This window comes from Budorcas taxicolor, chromosome 13 (assembly GCF_023091745.1).
Source record: "Budorcas taxicolor isolate Tak-1 chromosome 13, Takin1.1, whole genome shotgun sequence".
Taxonomy (NCBI): Eukaryota; Metazoa; Chordata; class Mammalia; order Artiodactyla; family Bovidae; genus Budorcas; species Budorcas taxicolor.
Genome location: NC_068922.1, coordinates 44,274,478 through 44,290,645, shown reverse-complemented (window position 1 = coordinate 44,290,645; position 16,168 = coordinate 44,274,478). Strand labels below are relative to the sequence as shown.

The window sequence follows — 16,168 nt, the reverse complement described above, 5'->3', positions numbered from 1 at the left end:
GCGGGGTCCCCACCACACCCCTATAGCTTCCTGGGTGGCTCAGTGGTAAAGAACCTGCCTGCCAATGCAGGAGACGCAAGAGATGCAGGCCTCCTGAAAGCGGGGTCCCCACCACACCCCTATAGCTTCCTGGGTGGCTCAGTGGTAAAGAACCTGCCTGTCAAAGCAGGAGACGCAAGAGATGCAGGTTTGATCCCTGGGTTAGGAAGATCTCCTGGAGTAGGAAATGGCAATCTACTCCAGTATTCATGCCTGGAAAATCCCAGGGACAGAGGAGCCTGGTGGGCTACAGTCCATGGAGTCACAAGAGTCAGACACGACTGAGTGACTGAGTACACAAGCACACCCCCATGTGCCCATACAGGAGCAGATTTTGGGGGGCCACCTTGGTACTCTTGTTTGTTATAAAACATTACATATACACAAGTTTTATACATGTTCCTACAGACATCACGGTGATGGTGATTGCAGCCATGAAATTAAAAGATGTTTGTTTACTCCTTGGAAGAAAATTTGTGACCAACCTGGATAGCATATTCAAAAGTAGAGACATTACTTTGCCAACAAAGGTCCATCTAGTCAAGGCTATGGTTTTTCCAGTAGTCATGTATGGATGTGAGAGAAAGCTGTGGACAGTGAAGAAAGCTGAATGCCAAAGAATTGATGTTTTTGAACTGTGGTATTGGAGAAGACTCATGAGAGTCCCTTGGACTGCAAGAAGGTCCAACCAGTCCATTCTAAAGGAGATCAGTCCTCGATGTTCTTTGGAAGGAATGATGCTAAAGCTGAAAGTCCAGTACTTTGGCCACCTCATGTGAAGAGTTGACTCATTGGAAAAGACTCTGATGCTGGGAGGGATTGGGGGCAGGAAGAGAAGGGGACAACAGAGGATGAGACGGCTGGATGGCATCACTGACTCAATGGACATGAGTTTGAGTGAACTCCGGGAGCTGGTAATGGACAGGGAGGCCTGGTGTGCTGCAATTCATGGGGTTGCAAAGAGTCGGACATGACTGAGCGACTGAACTGACTGACTGACAGACATGAAATATGAAAGGCAAGAAGATACTAATAAAGAATCTCTCTATACATTAAATGACATTACCAGTAATTCTGAGACCTTCTTACCCTTCTCTGACAGCATACTATTAAACTTGCTAAAATTTTGTACTTATTGCTTGCCTGATTTGATTTATACTTTTCTTTCACACTCATCCATAAACAACATTTATTTACTTTTGAGAGTTTCTGAATCTAAATGGAATTGGTGTATTTGTGTTCTTCTGCTCCTTGCTTTATCTGTTCAACATCATGATTTTGATAATTATCCATGCTGCTGAGTGTTTTGTAGTGTACTTATTTGCACTGCTGTGCAAATGGTACTTTGGTGTATTAATATACCACATTTTATTTTCCATTTACCTGTCAGTGAACTGCATGCTATTTTTCATGCATCAATATAGGCAACAAATAATATCAAGGGTAATTTAGTAAAGAAAGGGCAGGTTTAAATGATATTGCTCTAGTGTATAGCTTTCTGATACGCTCCAACCAGAGTATGATTTATAATCTCTAGAGGATTAAAATGACTCCATATCCTTCTGGAATTCCCAGTGTTTTTAATATCAACCAACAGAATTACAATGATTTGATCTGGCAGTAATCAGTAAGCCCAAATTCTCTTTTGCAAATAAGAACTCTTTGTTTTTATGTGAATCAAAATGTCAGACAAAATTGATGTTTTCATATGAAAATTAAGGGACCGACTAGACCATATGCTTAAAAAGATGTATTTGAGTATTTGAATGGAGAAAGAAGGAAAAATAATGAGTGGCTGAGAATTAAAACCTAGAGGTTATCAACTCACACCTGTCAGAACAGTTATCAGCAAAAAGACAACAAATAAGACATGTTGGCAAGGATGTGGAGAAAAGGGAACCCTCATAAACAGTTAGTGGAGATGGAAATTGATGCAGCCACCGTGGAAGTAGCATGGAGGTTTCTCAAAAAATTAAAAATAGAACTACCACATAACCCATCAATTTTACTGCTTGATATTTACACAAAGAAAATGAAAACATTACTTGAAAAGGTATCTGCATCCTCATGTTTATTGTAACATTATTTACAATAGCCAAGGCATGGAAACTTAACCTTAGTGTCCATCAACAGATGACTGATGAAGAAAACTTTATGTATATATATATATTCCCTGTTGTTTCAGATAGTAAAGAATCTCTCTGCAATGCAGGAGACCTGGGCTCAATCCCTGGATTGGAAAGATCCACTGGAGAAGGGAATGACGACCCACTCCAATATTCTTGCCTGGAGAATCCCATGGACAGAGGAACCTGTCAGGCTACAGTCCATGGGGTTGCAAAGAGTTGGACATGGATGTTTGGGCTGTGGTGTTTGGGCCATGAATTCCACCAGGGAGACTCTGAAGGCACTAGCTCTGTCTGTGACGCTCAGGGGACCTGGAGTGGAGGGGTGATACCACACAATCGTACACTGAGAGGGCCCACTAGCTGCTGGTTATGGTGAGAAGTACTGCTGGTTTTTGAAAAATAAACAAGTGTACTGTTGCACTGGAAACACGTTCTAGCCAGGATCACAGTGTAGGTTCTGTGTCTTTAACTGTAGATCTTGGGGAGGACGCTTAGTTATCCATGGCTAAGTCTCCTCTGCTCTGAGTCATACAGGCACAGCCTGGAGCCTGGCTCCCTGCAGAGAGGAACTGGCCGAGTGGTCACTGTCCTGGCGGGTCAGGCCCAAGTCCAGGGGACTGACCCCGTGGCAATCTGATCTGGTTCAAAAACAAATGAAGACCTGAGGTCCATTGTGCTCTTATCAGGCTCTTATCAGACACCTAAAAGAAACCCTCAGTGAAATGGTGACCCTGGCTGGATGACCCCTGGGACAGTCCATGGTGCTCTGGCCATCAAGGAGCTAGAGCACATGGCCAGTCACCCAGAGAGTCCATGAAGGAGGGTGTGGGAGGGTGGGCTTCCTGGGTGTTGCTCTGTGCTGGTTCCAGGGCAATGCAATCTCCCTGTGGGACCAGCTGGAATATATAACAGCATTCTTTGTACATTATTATTCACTTCAAGATGCTCAACGATTCCCGGCCAAGTGCCAGGCATTTTGCTAGTTGTTGGGAACAGGTGGTAAGACAGAAGTGACATGCCCCTCCAGAAAGCTTGTAATCTGAAAATTATCATTATCTATATTTATATCAAATCTCTATATCTATCTATCTTTGTGTGTGTGCACAGTAATCATGACATAAGTGTGTATGTGCTAAGTTGCTTTAGTCCTGTCTGACTCTTTGGGAACCTATGGACTGTAGCCCTCCAGGCTCCTCTGTCCATGGGATTTTACAGGCAAGAATATTGGAGTGGGTAGCCATTTCCTTCTCCAGGGGATCTTCCTGACCCAGAGTTCAAATGTGCGTTTTCAGCAACTCCTGCACTGAAGGCAGATTCCTTACCTCTGAGCCACCAGGGAAGCCCCAGTCATGACATGCTGCTGCTGCTGTTAAGTCGCTGCAGTCGTGTCCAACTCTGTGCTACCCCATAGACGGCAGCCCACCCAGGCTCCTCCATCCCTGGGATTCTCCAGGCAAGAATATTGGAGTGGGTTGCCATTTCCTTCTCCAATGCATGAAGGCATGCTAAGTCGCTTCAGTCATGTCTGACTTTGTGCGACTCCATGGATGGCAGCTCACCAGGCTCCTTTGTCCACGGAATTCTCTAGGCAAGAATACTGGAGTGGATTGCCATTTCCTTCTCTGAATCATGACATTGTATTATTTAAGTTAAATTGTCATAATGTGTGGGTTTCCCTGGTAGCTCAGATGGTAAAGAATCTGCCTGCAGTGTAAGAGACCTGGCTTCAGTCCCTGGGTTGGGAAGATCCCCTGGAGGAGGGCATAGCAACCACTCTAGTATTCTTGTCTGGAGAATTCCATGGACAGAGGAGCCTGGTGGGCAACAGTTCATGGGGTTTCAAAGCCTTTGACATCACTGAGCAACTAAGCACAGTAATACTACGTTATTTAAAAATCCACAAAGATTAAGATTAAAATTATTCACTTTTGGCATATGCACACATAACATTTTTAGAGAATAAGTACACACACACACACACACACACACACACTTTTGTCTCAAAAGGAAGTATATGAACTTAGAACTGTTATGACTTACTCCAGAAACTCCTTAGGTTCTCACATTACCAATCACCAGGGGGGTTTTGAGTGTGCATAGAGATAAACTTGACTAAATTTGGGGAAAAGGCCCAGGTATCTGCTTTTTTACAAGTTCCCTACATGATTTTGTTAAAGGTACTACAGAACTTGCATTTAAAATTTTGTTTGCAAATATCATCTCCTCAGAATGACTGTGGATACAGAATTGTCTGAATATTTTCATCCAAAATGGTCACTGGCTTGAAGCCACATGACATGACCTCCAGCGATGTTGGAATATATATATTTTTTCATTTAAAAAATATCTTTTCTTTTATTACTTTCCAATGAATATTCAGGACTGATTTCTTTCAGGATGGACTGGTTGGATCTCCTTGCAGTCCAAGGGACTCTCAAGAGTCTTCTCCAACATCACAGTTCAAAAGCATCAATTCTTCGGTGCTCAGCTTTCTTCACAGTCCAACTCTCACATCCATACATGACTACTGGAAAAACCACAGCCTTGACTAGATGGACCTTTGTTGGCAAAGTAATGTCTCTGCTTTTTAATATGCTATCTAAGTTGGTCATAACTTTCCTTCCAAGGAGTAAGCGTCTTTTAATTTCATAGCTGTAATCACCATCTGCAGTGATTTTGGAGCCCCCCCAAAATAAACTCTGACACTGTTTCCACTCTTTCCCCATCTATTTGCCATGAAGTGATGGGACCAGATGCCATGATCTTCGTTTTCTGAATGTTGAGCTTCAAGCCAACTTTTTCACTCTCCTCTTTCACTTTCATCAAGAGGCTCTTTAGTTCCTCTTCATTTTCTGCCATAAGGGTGGTGTCATCTGCATATCTGAGGTTATTGATATTTCTCCCGGCAGTCTTGATTCCAGCTTGTACTTCTTCCAGCCCAGCATTTCTCATGATGTACTCTGCATAGAAGTTAAATAAGCAGGGTGACAATATACAGCCTTGATGTACTCCTTTTCCTATTTGGAACCAGTCTGTCATTCCATATCCAGTTCTAACTGTTGCTTCCTGACCTGCATATAGGTTTCTCAAGAGGCAGGTTAGGTGGTCTGGTATTCCCATCTCTTTCAGAATTTTCCACAGTTTATTGTGACCCACACATATATATATAAATATCTGTAAATCTTCATTCAATATCCTGCTTTTATTTACTCGGTGGACTTCCCAGGTGGCTCAGTGGGTAAAGAATCTGCTTGCAATGTGGAAGACCCAGGTTTGATCCCTGGGTCAGGAAGATCCCCTGGAGGAGAGCACGGTGACCCACTCCAGTATTCTTGCCTGGAGAATCCCATGGACAGAGGAGCCTGGTGGGCTACAGTCCATGGGGCTGCAAAGAGCTGGACATGACTGAAGTGACTGAGCATACACTTAGATTTATTCAATACAAAAAAATTGAACAAGACTTGCAATGGCTTGTAGTTATATGCTTTTATTAAATTTTTATTAAAACAATTAGCACTTATGAAATAAAAGACTCTGGTGGGAGTGGTCAGGGAGGAAGGGATTGAAATTTGTGATAAAACAAGGAGGGTGGATAGTTTTACTGCTGGGCAATAAAGGCAGAAAAGTGCTCTTGCTAATGATGATAATTCCTACCAGCACCTTATCTTAACCGGCCGGTTTTACTGGTCAGTGTGGCCACTAGGAGTTTTATGTTTTCAGTGATTTTCAGTGAGTTTGCTCCATTTGGTTGGGGAAAGCTACTGAATGCTCAATACATGTAATTAAAATTTTCTAACTGTGTAAGAATTTCATATCTATGTAAAATTACTAATCTGAAAAAACTCATTTGTTCAATTATTAATTAGGGGTGTGTGTGTTTGTGTGTGTGTGTGTGTGTGTGTGTGTATTCACAGAACAGAAGAAACTGGCTAAGTCTGTGTTTAAATTTCTGGGGCTCTGGAAGGAGCCGCCTACTTCTGTTCATGATGCTCTTTTATTTTTCATTGGTATGTTCTTTTCAAAACATTAACACACTTGGAAGAGGGGATAGTCACAGCCACTGTAGTTTGAGTGAGTTTATCTTCTGTTTTACAGAAGATAAAATACTCTGTGTACACAGTTGGCTTTGGAGGAGCAAGTTCAGGATGAACCATTAATAGGATGTAAGGGGGCTGCAGGAAATGAAGTTACCAACTAATGAGCACCCAGAGGAGAGGAATGCATCTTAAGAGGCCTTTGCAGCTTGTGTAAAATAAAACTTAGTCATTAAATTATGGGAAATACCTTGTTATGTTAGTCTTAAATAATAGACACATTTTAAACAAGAAGTTAAAAAAAAGTGACTTTATATTTGTCATTTTCACCCCTTAAAACTTCAATTTTTCCAAGTTTAAGATAAGGTTTAGGCTTTTGGCACCACTTTTCTAGTCTTTAGAGTAATCTAAATTTTGTCTTTATTGAAAAACACATTTATCTGGTGATCTTTAACTCTTGGAATCTCTGTGGAAGGAGAGAATACACAGGAAACAACTGACATATTTGTCAATATACATTTAATTATTGTTTTGGGGCCCTTCTATTGTTTTTTATGCAGTCAATATGAATGGTCCTGGCCTCTCTTGATGCCAATCTTTGGTTGCAAAGGTTTCTTTTCTGGTAATTACTCAAGGTTAAAACCATCCATTCTACTCCGTGGATGTAAGGATGGCAGCTGAAAGCTGAGGATAAATAACCATTAGCTCAGGAAGCTGTGAGGCACACGGCAGGGAGAACAGACGTGGTCACAGACATCAGGAGCTCGGGACACTCACCCTCGAGTTACGGAGGCAGAACCTCAGAGATGGCTCAGGATGTCCTTTGATAGTGGGCAGTGCTATCTTATTACAATTGTGGACTTCCTTGTGAGCATCTGACAACGCTTCTATATTTTCTTAAGACACAAACAGGCAATGCTGGAAAAAAGAAGAAAAAAGGGAAGTTAAACAATGCTTGGCTAAGTGTGAAAGAAACATAACTTTTCCACGTGATACCAAACCGATCCTAACGCAACACCCCTTTCTCTGCTGTTCTCTCATTTTCTAAATAAAGCCACCCTGAGGAAGTAGTGGTGTCATCAGCTTAATTAAAAATACTTCCTTCATCTTGGCTGTCCAGTGACTTGTACACATTCTTCTTGGCTGACTTTTACCAGAATGAGTGATCCAGCTTCTTCGAAGAGGTTGCTGCCAGCATTACAACAGCGAATGGATGTAGGTCCCCTCTCACTCTTGCTCTTCAGGGACCACTAGTGTAACGAGGTAAACAGTGATCTCATTTTTGGTCATTGCAGTTTTACTGACATTGTAATAAAAGACATGAGGTAGTCGTCAATTGACTTCTTTTGTTTGTTTTAGCTTTTGTGTTTTTTGTCTCAAGGAGCCACCTCTGAGGAAACGTGAAACTTTTTTTTTTTTTTTTCTGTTTAATTTTTGTCACCATGAAAGCAATTCCTGCTCTTTAAAGAACTGGAAAAGAATAGAAGACAAGAAGTTACTGATAATCCTCACCATTCACATACAACCACTGTTCGCATATTCCTTGACATTGAAGCACATTTAGGAAGTCTCTATATGTGCAGTTTGTAGGTACCCAGTAACTGGAAATGAGAACGTACCTCAACCTGTACTGGAAACTCGACATTCTTAAATGGTTACTTAAGCCTAAAATATTTCAATTGAGTTAAACTTTGACCAACCAGGTGACTAGTTTATAGGTCTTGAAACCTTGTGGACGGCTGTGTATCAGCAAAGACCACACACCCAGAATTCCTGGACCGTGTCTGGTGTTTTCTCTCCCTAAGTATTTCAGACGCATTCTCATCTGAAAGCTTTGCGTCTTACTCAACAACCTCTATCTAAACTATGTTAAAGATACATAGAAAAGAGATGACATCAGGGAGGTGGTTTATTCTTTTAGCCTTGTGTACAGCTGAAGTTGCGGAGCGGTAATGAGTCATGCTGTCTTGTGACCAGCCAGGCACTGTTCCAATCAGAGGGACTGTTAAGATCTCTGACAACAGAACCTGTCATTGTTTGAAGAGCAGATTTCCACAGTGACCTGTACGCTTGGTGATCCAGGCTTCTGTGAGTAACAAAATGCATTCCCATCCCTGATGAATGACAGAGTGCTAGTGATGAGGTAGCGCTTACGAAAGCTGACTCATTTCCTCATTTACAGATGAAAGGATTGTCCGAGAAACAACAATCCCCCAGGTAAGTCATGATTCCTTCAGGTAATATGTGGCGAGGTTTTTCAAAGCAAAACTGACCTGTAACACTGTCTTGTCAGCAACGAGGACAATGAAAAAGCAAATTTCTTTCTGAAATCATGTCAAAAGTCAGGTCCATTTTTATCCTTGCTACTGCTAAGTCGCTTCAGTCGTGTCCGACTCTGTGCGATCCCATAGATGGCAGCCCGCCAGGCTCCCCCGTTCCTGGGATTCTCCAGGCAAGAACACTGGAGTGGGTTGCCATTTCCTTCTTCAATGCATGAAAGTGAAAAGTGAAAGTGAAGTCGCTCAGTCGTGTCCAACTCTTCGAGATCTCATGGACTGCAGCCCACCAGGCTCCTCCGTCCATGGGATTTTCCAGGCAAGAGTACTGGAGTAGGGTGCTGTTGCCTTCTCCGATTTTTATCCTTAACATTGCTGATTTCAGATGCTACTCATAAGAAAGAATTCCTGTGGCGGAATCAGGAGTAAAGACGATGGAAATTTTCCCATTAACTGAAATGTGGAATCAACATCAACTTTCCTTTTTATTTTCCACCAGACATGTTTGCTGGTGACATTACAGCTGTTACTCTGGACATCTGGGGGACATCTGTGTGGGAAGTGTGGGGTACCCCCTCCATATTGATGGACAGTCTAGATTCACGGGGCTGGGGGATTTCTAGCCAAGGTGGGTGGACTTGAACTGACTCAGAGGCCACTGCCATCTTGGGAAAGCACTCCTTCTCCTTGACTGGCTGTCTTTAGCTCTTTTATCTGTTTTACAATCAGGCTGCCTTTACAAACACATTCCTCCAAGCCTGTTTGGAGTATATTTATTTTTTAACGTCTGAGAACCTTGTTGGGAGAAAAACATTAGATCAACACAATCCTCTGAATATCACCCAAAGTTGTAGCTCATTTCTTAGGCTAAATTTTATGAGGACTTTTTTTTTTAAGTATGAACTAATAAAGTATAAATTAAAGTATAATTGATTTGCAATGTTTCAGGTGCACTGCAAATTGATTCAGTTATACATCTGTCTATCTAGTCATTGGCTACTTTTCCCCATTCTTTTTTATTACAGCTTGTTACAAGATACCGAATCCAGTTCTCTGCCCTATACAGGAGGTCCTTGTTATTTACCTGTTCTGTATGTACTAGTGTGTGTCTGTTAATGCCATGTGGACTTTGCAGCAGTGGAAACAGGCTCCTCTAACTAGGATTTCATTATTTTCACTCATTTATATTGTAATAACATGTCACTTGCCCTCTGTTGCCTCTCTCCCTACTTGGCGTTCCTTCTTCTGAATTCTCTTGTAACTCTAACAGCTGTGCCATTAATTCTTTTTGTCGTTGGGAAATCACGAATTATGAAACATTAAACTGAGTGCATTTAAAAATACCCTAGGCTTTCCTGCCGTTTGGGTAAGGCCACTGGCTTGTTTGGGGTTGCTAATGGGAATAAATGGCCACGTGTGATTACTTCTAGAGCCAGCTTGTTTGCCCGGAGGAAAGAATTCATTGAACAGCCACAGACGACATTCCAGAACATCAGCCAACCACTTCCCAACAGGGTACCGTTGGGTCATCACAAGGCCTGCCACCACCCCTGGCAGCGGGACTCCACATACCTTCCCATGGCAGAGCTCAGGTTGCAGGAGGTCAACATGGGCATTCAGGGCAAGAGCTTGTCTTAGTGATCTTCGGTCTGGTTTCTTGATAAAAGGCCATTGGAATTTTTAAGTCTCTGGAAATCCATGGGACTCTACTTTTTTTTTTTAAAGGTGTTTTCTATGCTTTGCAATGACTTCCTTGGGTGAACTTCGGTCTAAATATTAACAGGATGGTGTGTGCATTTTGGGCGTGCGTGGGGGGAGTAATTTCAAATATACTTCAGGGCCCAGTAGAGAATTGTCACTTTGCATGTCTTCCTTCCTTGTTGGCAAACCATGGCGCTCTTACTCCCTGTCTGGAAGCTGAGACTCTGCCGAGGCAGTGCGTTGATCCCCAGGACAGTTAGTGCACCAAGTAGACGCTAAGCTTCCTCATTTCCCCTCCCCTCATCTGTTTCACAAACTGGACAACTCTGTTTCGATCTGCCTTCCTATAAGAGCTCATTGGAGCACAAATAGATAAATTATTTAGAAGAGACCATCAAAGCCGAGCCCAGGAAGAGGTTGGTGCCTCCTCGTGTGGTCACTGAGCCGAGAAGCTGGGTTGGGGCTCAGGTGATATGCATGAGGTGCCGGTCCAGGTGGGTCCTCCTCGGGATTCTCTTGACTGAGAGCATCTTCCTGGAGCCCAGACACCGAGATGCCTGTGTTTGAGGGTAGGGAGTCTCTTGGACAGCAAGAAGATCAAACCGTCCATCCTAAAGGAAATCAGCCCTGAATATGCATTGGAAGGACTGATGCTGAAGGTGAAATTCCAATCCGTTGGCCACCTCATGCGAAGAGCTGACTCATTGGAAAAGACCCTGATGCTGAGAAAGATCGAAGGCAGGAGGAGAAGGGGACGACAGAGGATGAGATGGTTGGATGGCATCACCGATTGGATGGACATGAGTTTGAGCAAGCTCTGGGAGTTGGTGATGGACAGGGAAGCCTGGCATGCTGCCATTCATGGGGTTGCCAAGAGTTGGACACGACTGAGTGACTGAACAATGACCTCTATGCAGGTGGTGAAGTTTAAATGAGGTGACCAGAGAGATTTTCTCATGTGATAGGGTTAGAGTCCTCAGGGTAAGAGAGCAGAGAACTTTGTTTCCCACCTCCCATTCTGTCTGTCTGTCTCCCTCCCTCTGTCTCTCCTCTCTGTGAATGAGGACACAATGAGGAGGCAGCCATCTGCAAGCCAGAAGAGACGGCTCACCGGCACTCGGCCGGGCCTCCAGCCTCCAAAACCCTGAGAGACAAAGTCCTATTGTTTATGCCACCTGGACTGTAGGACTCAGCTAAGCCAGATGAGCTGACAGGGACAAAGCCCATTTGCCCACCTGGACACGGAGGGCCTCTCCGTCTGAGGGGCCAGCCCTGCTCTCCCCACCTGCCCTCTGCTGGGCAGTGCTCTGGGCCTTCTACAGCTTTCCTGCCTTCCACCTGGATTAGAAGCTCCAAGCTCAAGACTCCAGTAACAGGCCGTATCATGATTTGCACCCCTTGGGTACTAGCCAAGTACATTTCTCACACTATAAAGTGTAATATTTGCTGATTGATTAACTAGTCTGAGAGATGATGAGCTAAATTGGACCTGATATGTTGCAATAGTTTGTTTTTACTTTGGTTTCAGAATTGGCAAAGAAACATGGGGATAATTATGCACAACATTTCTTTCTATTTGGTGATATTAATGTGCAGTTTATTTTTCTCCTGGAATGATCTAGACAGAGAGGGTTACCTCAGCCCTGCCCTTTAGCCTGCATGTGGACATAGAACGTGGCCCAGGACACCAGAGTCTACTAAAAGCTGGCTTAATTGTCTTTGAACAAAGGCCATTTTATCAATCATATTACAATCCATTAAATTATCTGATACTAGATCAGAGTGCCTTCATGCTATTCTCTTTATAATTATTCAGTCTCTGTTTTGTAGAAAAGGAGGAAATTTCCTTGAACCAGAAATGACTCCTTTCTACTTTGTGTTCCCTTTTTTGCTCTGGGTGAAATATACTAAACTCTTTACTCCGGACCACTCGATTTAAGTGGTGCAGGATTTTCAATTAATGATGATACCTTGGACTTGATCAGAAAGTCAAGCCACAAGAACTGAATCTCCAAGGGATTATTACTTTTTAATTCTTTGTACAGCAAGACTGTGTGTCAAAAAATAATCCCAAAGGATTTTTCATTCACTCTTCTAACCTAAAACGACCCTCTGCTTAATTTAACATGCTAGATGTACGTCAAGGAATCATGAGTTACCTTTTCTATTTATGCGTAAAAATCAGTTTTAGTTCAGACGATATTTGGGGGACATTTGCTTAATCAACACTCATGTTCAGGAATGTATTATCTGTGATGTTATCAGTATCTATACTTTGCAAATATATTTTAAAAAACTGCTCTGCCACCTTTACTTTAAATTATGACATCTGAGTGAAAAGGCCACATCACAAGTTGGTGGCTGTGTGACTTGCCTGAGCCCCACCTGACCAATGCTGTCAGCTGCATCTCCGCAAAGCACAGGTAGGAGAAGCAAAGACTTAATCAACTCAGTGGTTTTGGCCACAGTCTCCTCCTCCACAACACAGGGCAAAACAAACCATAGAGACAGTTGACGTTATAAAAGTTTTGCTCAGACTGTTGGATTGATTATTTAGATAATTGCTTTAAAAACTTCTGCCATGTCAGCTTCAGGCATCCTAGAACCATGAGAATAACCCTAGAGGGCAAGGAGGAGAGGTCAGAAATGAGAGGAGGAAACTGATCCTTGAAGATATTAACTGTGAAGCTTCATTAGCTGTGAACTCTTCTCCTCGGGACTTATTTTTATGCGAGTTAAATATAGCCTCAATCGTAAATGCCTCTACTAATTGCACTCTCTGTAACTTGCAACTGAATGATATTCTAAATGCATCAAAACACAGAGTCATTTCAGAAGTAAACACTCAAGGAATCAATGTAGGTTTTTGGAGGAAGCGTCATAGAAAATGTATCTTTTGGTCAAGGTCTTGAGTAGAGGGAAATCTTTAATAATAAAAAATTATCAATTGACATTTATTGAGAGCTCTTTATGTTCTGGGGGTGACAGTTTCAAAATTCATCCATACAATAACCTTATGAGCAAATTCTATCCTATCCTCAGTTACTTGGACCCAAGGATCCTGTGGACCCAGGATGAGAAAGAAATTGAGAAATTCTCTGATCTGTGGAATATTGCCTCTCTGGTTGGCAGTAGACGGAGAGTTGATGCCAGAGTTGCCTTATTCCAGAGCAAATGCTTTTCTTCTTTGCACAGAGGCTGGCAGGCAAATTAACTGAATTTACACCCCAAGAAAACTCATTCTGAGGTTGATGGAACAGTTAATTGTTACGGCGGTCACAAGCCTACCATGACCTATGTTCTAAAAGGTCCTAAGTAAATGCATTAATAGAAAACTCTTTTCATGATTAAAAGACATAACTGATTGATCTAAAGCAAAAGAATAAAACCACTTAACACGAATCTAGGGCTCCTATGTGCCGGACACTGTGCTTATGCATCTGGTACTCAGTTGACTTCTCCCAATAGCCAAGCAACAGAATGTTCTTTTACTTTCCCCACTTCATTGATGATGCAACCAGATACAGGGAAGTTTTATCAACCTCCAATCACAGGACTGAAATAAATGGTGGGTCAGGGATGGAAGCCAGGATGTCCAGTGGTATTCTGTCCCCTGAGCTCAAGTTCAGTTCATTTCAGTCACTCAGTCGTGTCTGACTCTTTGCAACCCATGGACTGCAGCGCACCAAGCTTCCCTGTCAATCACCAACTCTGGAGCTTACTCAAACTCATGTCTGTTGAGTTGAGGATGCTGTCTAATTATCTTATCCTCTGTCGTCCCCTTCTCCTCCTGCCTTAGATCTTTCCCAGCATCAGGGGCTTTTCCAAAGAGTCAGTTCTTTGCATCAGATGGCCAAACTATTAGAGTTTCAGCTTCAACATCAGTCCTTCCAGTGAATATTGAGGACTAATTTTCTTTAGAATGGACTGATTTGATCTCCTTGCAGTCCAAGGGACTTTTAAGAGTCTTCTCCAACACCACAGTTCAAAAGCATCAATTCTTTGGCGCTCACCTTTCTTTATAGTCCAACTCTCACATCCATACATGACCACTGGAAAAACCATAGCTTTGACTGGATGGACCTTTGTTGGCAAAGCAATGTCTCTGCTTTTTAATATGCTATCTAGGTTGGTCATACTGCTTGGGGAAATGCCACTAAAAGGAAAAAAAAAATTAGAAGTGATATTTCTCAATCTCTCTTTAAGCACAGTTTGTTGTGATCCACACAGTCAAAGGCTTTGGCATAGTCAATAAAGCAGAAGTAGACATTTTTATGGAACTCTCTCCCTTATTCGATGATCCAATGGGTGTTGGCAATTTGATCTCTGGTTCATCTGCCTTTTCTAAATCCAGCTTGCACATCTGGAAGTTCATGGTTCATGTACAAGTGAAGCCTGGCTTGGAGAATTTTGAGCATTACTTTGCTAGCCTGTGAGATGAGTGCAATTGTGTGGTAGTCTGAACATTCTTTGGCATTGCCTTTCTTTGGGATTGGAATGAAAACTTATCTTTTCCAGTCCTGTGGGCACTGCTGAGTTTTCCAAATTTGCTGGCATATTGAGTGCATGCAGCACTTTCATAGCATCATCTTCCAGGATTTGAAATAGCTCAACTGGAATTCCATCACCTCCACTAGTTTTGTTTGTGGTGATGCTTCCTAAGGCCCGCTTGACTTCACATTCCAGGATGTGTGGCTCTAGGTGAGTGATCACACCATAGTGATTATCTGGGTCATGAAGGTCTTTTTTGTATAGTTCTTCTATGTATACTTGCCACCCCTTCTTAATATCTTCTGCTTCTCTTAGGTCCATGCCATTTTTGTCCTTTATTGTGCCCATCTTTGCATAAAATATTCCCTTGGTATCTCTAATTTTCTTGAAGAGATCTCTAGTCTTTCCCATTCTATTATTTTCCTCTATTTCTTTGCATTGATCACTGAGGAAGCCTTTCTTATCTCTCCTTGCTATTCTTTGGAACTCCAGATTCAAATGGGTATATCTTTCCTTTTCTCCTTTGCCTTTCACTTCTCTTCTTTTCACAGCTGTTTGTAAGGCATCCTCAGATAACCATTTTGCTTTTTGCATATCTTTTTCTTGGGGATGGTCTTGATTTCTGCCTCCTGTCCAATGTCACAAACCTCCGTCCATAGTTCTTCAGGTAGACTCTCAGATCTAATCCTTTGAATCTATTTGTCACTTCCATTCTATTATTATTCCCTAAAAGAATCCTTAGTAATGATTTTTTTCTTTTTGGGGTTTCACTGAACACAGAAAAGAAAAAGGTGATTATATCACTAAAGGAACCACCTATTTGTAATCTTGCACACTGATGAGAGCAAAGTTCCACAGGTTAATTCATGAGAGTATTTGCCCAAGCTTTCCACTGTCATAAGCCATGGGGAAGGAAACAATTGGGTTTAAAATTCTATTTTGATATGAACAGTCTGATGAGCAGTTTTGAACTTTACTCTGAGCAAATAAAAGCCACAGAGTACTTATTTTTTTACTTTTATTTGAGCAATCAAAACAATCATCCAAAAAAAACAGCAATTCAGTGGATAATACAAATGCCAGCTACAATTAATTGAATTAATGGAGTGATAGATTTGCCAAAGGCTAAATTTCTAAGTCTTATGACATCTTTTGCCTGAATCTTCAGACTTGTTAAGAATATTCCAGAAAATTTGCATCCTGGGCCAGGGATGGCTCCCTTGCTCAAAACAGTTTGGAACTCTCTTGTGGGTGTTTTAGAGCCCTCCCAACCTTCAGGACTTGGGAATTAATGACCTTTGTTTGAAGCCCAGTCTTTGCATGGTTCTTAGTGGTAGCTGGTGATTCACTGAGGGAATGTTGACTTCTAGCAAAAACAAACAAACAGAAGTTGAAGTGTGACTCTGAAGTCATTTTGTGTCTGAAATTCAATCCCAAAACCTTTCCAAAAGAGAAATTTCTTAATTCTTTTTCTTTCTATATTTGAATTTGAAACTAT

The 16,168-nt window shown here is 42.1% G+C and overlaps 1 long non-coding RNA gene across 1 annotated transcript; it reads left to right on the top strand.

The window, feature by feature from the left end:
• The first annotated feature begins 8,249 nt into the window (after positions 1–8,249).
• Positions 8,250–13,091, top strand: LOC128058496 (uncharacterized). The gene is made up of 4 exons (XR_008200487.1): positions 8,250–8,290; positions 8,385–8,419; positions 9,504–9,547; positions 9,909–13,091. It is a non-coding gene; the product is annotated as an uncharacterized LOC128058496 (long non-coding RNA).
• Positions 13,092–16,168: the final 3,077 nt, after the last annotated feature.